This window comes from Empidonax traillii, unplaced genomic scaffold, assembly GCF_003031625.1.
Source record: "Empidonax traillii isolate 1590-97213 ecotype Southwest subspecies unplaced genomic scaffold, ASM303162v1 scaffold6:size4315531, whole genome shotgun sequence".
NCBI classification, from domain to species: domain Eukaryota; kingdom Metazoa; phylum Chordata; class Aves; order Passeriformes; family Tyrannidae; genus Empidonax; species Empidonax traillii.
This window is the reverse complement of record NW_020955199.1, coordinates 2,534,243-2,539,835: the sequence shown is the minus strand read 5'-3', so window position 1 is coordinate 2,539,835 and position 5,593 is coordinate 2,534,243. Positions and strand designations below refer to the sequence as shown.

At 37.9% G+C, this 5,593-nt stretch overlaps 1 long non-coding RNA gene across 1 annotated transcript; it reads right to left on the bottom strand.

The window, feature by feature from the left end:
- On the bottom strand, nucleotides 1–4,622 carry LOC114055717. The gene is made up of 3 exons (XR_003570808.1): nucleotides 4,549–4,622; nucleotides 616–698; nucleotides 1–110 (listed from the first exon to the last, which is right to left on the bottom strand). It is a non-coding gene; the product is annotated as an uncharacterized LOC114055717 (long non-coding RNA).
- Between the last annotated feature and the right edge of the window lie 971 nt (nucleotides 4,623–5,593).

The window sequence follows — 5,593 nt, the reverse complement described above, 5'->3', positions numbered from 1 at the left end:
ACCTGTAAAATCAGTAATGTTGCTTTTATTCAATGACATGTTCTCCTGAACAACTTTCTGTTGTTTCACATCGAGCATTGCAAGGAATTCCAAGCACTGCTGATTCAGGACTATGAAATAAATCAAAGAAAGAGATAACAAAAATTTGCTGTTCTGATTTCTCAACTTCTGAGTTTAACTGCACCCAGAGGAAGCCATTCTGTAGTTCAAGCATTTGGGAACATGATGAGACAAGGTAGAAAATTATATTCCTGTTGTTTTTCCTTCTGTGTTTTCCCAGAAATAATGATCCATTTAGGCACCTTTTCACATATTACTGTGCCTCAGGTCTGAGTTCTCATCTCTATGTACACTCACAAGTCAGCCAGCTGCTCTTTTAGAACATTGGGGAAATAATGATATAAATCAATTATTTTAAAGCTTTTTTGGACACAAAAATAAGGGGAAGGGACTTGAGCCCTCTGATTCTCCAGTTTAAAAATGGATTCTGCATATCCACTGATATCAGCTGCCAGTAAAAACGCAGTTATCCCCACAAGAAGCTGCCTTCATAGCTAAATCATTAATTGCTCCTGAGAAACAGTACACCAAGAGCAACAGCTGTTGGTGGACTACTTGCGTTTTCAGCTTTAGGTGTTTTAACTTCTTCTGTCCTCAGTTTCAATTCTTCCTTAAAAGCTGCATTTTCACAGTATATTCTGCAGAAGTTAAAAAAAGACTTTATTATCTTGTAAAAAAAAAGTTTTAAAATGGGCACTCAGATAGTTAAAAACTTCCATCCTATTAAACATAATTTCTAATATTTCTGCAAAATAAAATTACAATTACTGAAAAGATGGAAGAAAAAAAAATCAAAAGCAAAAGGAGCTGAGTATTTGCTTTGAAAAGTTTTAATCTATAGAGAATTGTTCCAGCAGTTTTCTCACTTGTAATATTTTTTATGGATAAAATGATAATAGTTTCCCATAAGAATATTTGTACCAGCAATCTGTAATATGTTGTTAGAAGTAAATATGGTAGACAGAGGCCAGAAAGCACCCTGGCAGTCCTCCAGAGCCAGGCTAATACAGCAGGTTGTTACACCAGTGTGTGTAACGTGCTCATCCCATGTTATCCAGGTGCACATGAGAGAGCAAAACCAGGAATCTGCACACTCACACTTAGGTTTCTCAGGTACCACAGGCTGTTCAAACATGAAACTACACCCTCACACAGCCAATTTAATCCAAGTGTGTTCAAGGGAACACGAAAAAAAATCATTCATGTGTAAACCAACAGTGGCAACAGCTTCAGAGTTTAACAAGAGGTGAGTTTAGGTGCCCTATTCCCATTGGAAACTCAAAGAAATTGATAATTATGAACCTCTGAAACACTTGCTAGAAATATCCTACTTCCTTGAAAGAACCAAACAGATATTGGACATGTGACAGCTCAGCTCTGGTGTGTAAACTTCCTGCAGTCTGAACCCTGTTTTCAAGAACAGTTGTGCCTTCAGGATTGACAACCTGAGCAGACACAATATACACTGATAATTTGTTTTTCCGTGAAGTATTTTAGCATTTCCCTCTTGAACAGAGCAGTGGCAATCTGAAGACTTAAATGCCAAAGCAGTACAATTTATTATGCCATGTCTGTGGTGCTCCTATTAGCTCTGAAACCACACTGGCTTTCAGGTAGAGGGTCTTCTGCAATAGCAGGTATTAATCTGTTCAAAAGAATTCTTGTAAGGATTTTACCAGCAATGGAGAGCAAAGTAATACCTCAGTAATTTGAACAGTCTGATTTATCTCCTTTCTTCTTATACAGAGTAATGATGACTGCATCCCAAAGATCTAACGGTAATTCACCTAGTTCCCAACAACGCACCACAAACTCGTGAAATGTAGCATTGAGTGCTTGGCCTCCGTGCTTCCAGACTTCAGGTGGAATTCCATCAACACTTGTGGCCTTGCCAGTTTTCACCTGCTGTATGGAGGTTGCTGAGCTTTTTGGGCTGGAAGTCAGCTTGAAGAAAACAGATGTTTTCTACTAACTTGCACCTCAGGAAGTCTTTCATCATCCCCATATCATTGGCAAATCAGAGCTCAAGTCAATCCAGCAGTTTAATTATTTGGGAAGCATCATCTCCTTGGATGGTAAAATTGACAAAGAGATAGACAATAGGTTAACAAAGGTATATAGAGCTTTCAGAAAACTCCATAAAAGAGTTTAGTGTGATAAACACCTGAAGAAAAGTACAAAGATCAGAGTTAACAGAGCAATTGCTTTGTCTGCTCTTTTATATGGGTCTGAATCGTGGGTCATTTACCACCGCCACTTGCGACTCTTAGAACGCTTCCATTAGCGCTGCCTCCGTACAGTCCTGTGATGGTTTTGGTCTAAGCTTTCCTGGTAACCAGCTCATAACCAAGGAAGTGACCGTGTACCCAGTATTCCATACTATTTTCATGTAAACCAGGGTATAAATAAGTGAGAGATTAGAGACCTTGCTTGCTCTCTTCTGGAGAGGTCCAGGAGCAGTGGGTCCTTGTGTTGGTCTTACTTATCTAGAGCCTGTGGCCTGCAGCGACCACTGGTCTGCCACGTGGGAGATTGGAGAGTGCTGGCCACGTCTGGTGATCTTGTTTTTCTGAGGGACTTGGTGAGATTTGTTTTGCTAGTTCCTTATTTTGCTAGTTCCTGTGTTTGATAGTGTATATCTGTTCTGTGTTCCTTTTCCCCCTTTCTCTTTCCCTTCAGGGGGTGTTTAGATTCCCTTCACTGTGTACATAGAATTTTAATTGTATATAACTGTAATATATGTAAAAATATATATTTAATTTCAGGCTCTTCAATTTTTATACTTTTTTCCTGTTGCCCTAAGGGAAGAAGGGAGAGGGAAGGGGTTGTTACTGTGAGTTTGGGCGTTTGGCAGGGAGCCAGGTCCAAACCATCACAACTCCTAAACATCCACTGGACTGACTATATGACTGTTGTGTCTATTCTTGAGAGGCAGCAGTCACGAGCATTGAGGCCATGCTGCTGAGAACACAGCTGTGCTGGGCAGGGAACGTCTCCAGGACTACCACCTCCCCAAGACTGTGCTCTATGGGGAACTTGCCACTGGCTGCTGCATGAGAGGAGCCCCCAAGAGGAGATACAAGGACTACCTGAAACAATCCCTCAGCCTTGGACATATCGATCGCCACCACTGGTCTACTCTGGCCTCCAGTTGGGAGATATGGAAACACTCCATTTATAACGCTTTTGCTTCTTTTGAGAACACATGTAGAATTATTCTTGAGGAGAAAAGACAATGCAGAAAGAACTGTGTCTTGTCAGTACCGCCTAAGGAGTCTTCCCGTTGTGCCCTCTGCAACCAGACTTGTCTATCTGGCATTGGCCTTTTTAGCCATCAGCGCGCTTGCAGCAAGTGTGGGTAGAGTCCTTCTCAAATCTTTGTTCATGAAGCCCAGCCATGATGATGATGACAATTTATTTCATGCACCTCCTCCGCTGTCAATAAATGCAGCCTACTGTAAATGCATAGTTTTGCTCATAACTAAATAGTCTGGATTATTTTGTTTGAAAAAACAAAGGTAAATACACAATGTTCTCATCCTGCTCTCTCAGATATGAGAAAACCATTTTGTAAAGCAGGCTGAGCCCCTGGCTTTTGGTTTTCTGTCATTATGTCTCTATCTTTCAACAGTCAACACTGATTTTGTTGTTCCAAACTGCAGCTACACTTGAAAACTCCTCAGTCAGGAAAACCAAAGGCTTTCTCAGGAGATATACCTTCACAAGTGTAACTAAGTCAACCAAAGAAAAGTTTGTAAACTTTGGGCTTGTTCTTGGATTCAAAGTTGAAATATTTTAAATAAAAATCTATACTGAATAATAAGAACATCATCAATAATAAAGAAAATAATAATAACAACTCGGATGGTGAGACTTCAAGGATATAATTTCTACATTTTAAAGTGTGAGTCTGCTGGTCACACTTTCAAGGTTTGTTGTACATTATTAGTTTTGTGCCTCTGGCACATTCTTACCCAACCAGACCTGCTGTTCACCCAGAGTGACTCTTATTTAAACAAAGAACCAGTTGATCAGCCTCTCTCGAAATCCTTCCGTTTTACCTGTACTTATGCTCCAATCAACAGTGCCAGAAAATAAAGCAATGATTAACCAGGAAATTATATTTCCATGTGCACATGCCCCTCCTCCTTATTTTCTATGTTCATTTACATTTACGGTAAATAAGGATTATGTCTCTATCTGTCTGATGTAATGAGATGAAAATGAAAGCTCAGCCTAGCAAAGCCAGCCTATAGACACACTAAAGAATCAAGATAACAATTTTAGTAGTTTTAACTGAAAAGTATAAATGTGACTAGCATGAAAATGAAATGAATCTTCCAAAATTTGAAAGAGAATTAGGAAAGCACAAATCCCACAGAAAACCTCATGAAACAAGTTTGGAACACAAAAAAAGACAACACACAGAATTCAGTGCAATTAAAAATGAAAACAAATACTCAAAGAAACACAGTGCAAGTAAACTACCTGTCATATTTTTCTGTCCATGTGTCTTCAATATTTTTAAATCTATCCTGATCAAATTTAATTTCCCATTGCAAAATATTTATTTCCTGTGTAAAGAAACAAACCTGCAGCAGCACATTATGTTTTAAATTTTTGAGAAAATGAACCTTGATAAGTCCTTGAGCCTCTGCTGTTCGAGAAATGCAAGTAAAATTTAATATTTTAGGAAAATCTACCTTGATGTAAAAGTAAGGACCAACATTTTGACTTGAAAATGGCAGAATAATCAAGTAGTTTTATTAAACTAAGGTGCCTAAGGATGTAGGAAAAAAAAAATCTAATAAAAAGGAAAAATGCACAAAAGGTAATATTTTTTTTGAGATAAATAAAATACAGAATGAAGCAAGGCAATGCTGATAATTTAATTTATTGAGGGCCATGGTGTAGGTCACTCAAGGTTTAATTTTCACATGCTAATCATGGCTTCACTGACATTACATCTGTGTCTGAAATTATTATATCATAATGCCTGTTAAATTAATTTCTCATCCTTCTCTATTTAAAAGCTAATTCCCTATGTATAGAAACCATGTTTATATCACACACACACGTACACACAATTAATAGCACTTTTAAATCTGTATATAAGTATGTACATTTATAGTAAATACAATCAAGTACTACTCAAGACCTACAAATCCTAAATAACACAAGCTGGTTTACAACATTGATTAAACTATTAAAACTGTACACTAAAAATCGTGTTATCTAATAATGAGCCAACTAATGTACTCTAAAATACTAATATTGGCAGAGCAAATTACCTTCATCGGTAATACTTTAGTTAAGTGCTAACTTGAATAGCAATTTGCATAAAGCCACAGGCAGTACTGTGTCCTGGGTATGTATTAATAGCTATAGATCCTGTGCTACTTGCTGGATATAGGGAATAGCAGTCATGGCAACTCTGAAACTTCTAATTTATTACTAAATGTTTATATTGCAGCATCACGCTGAGACTCAAACTACAGAAAGACGCTGCCTTTCCACCTGTTTCTAGATTTTT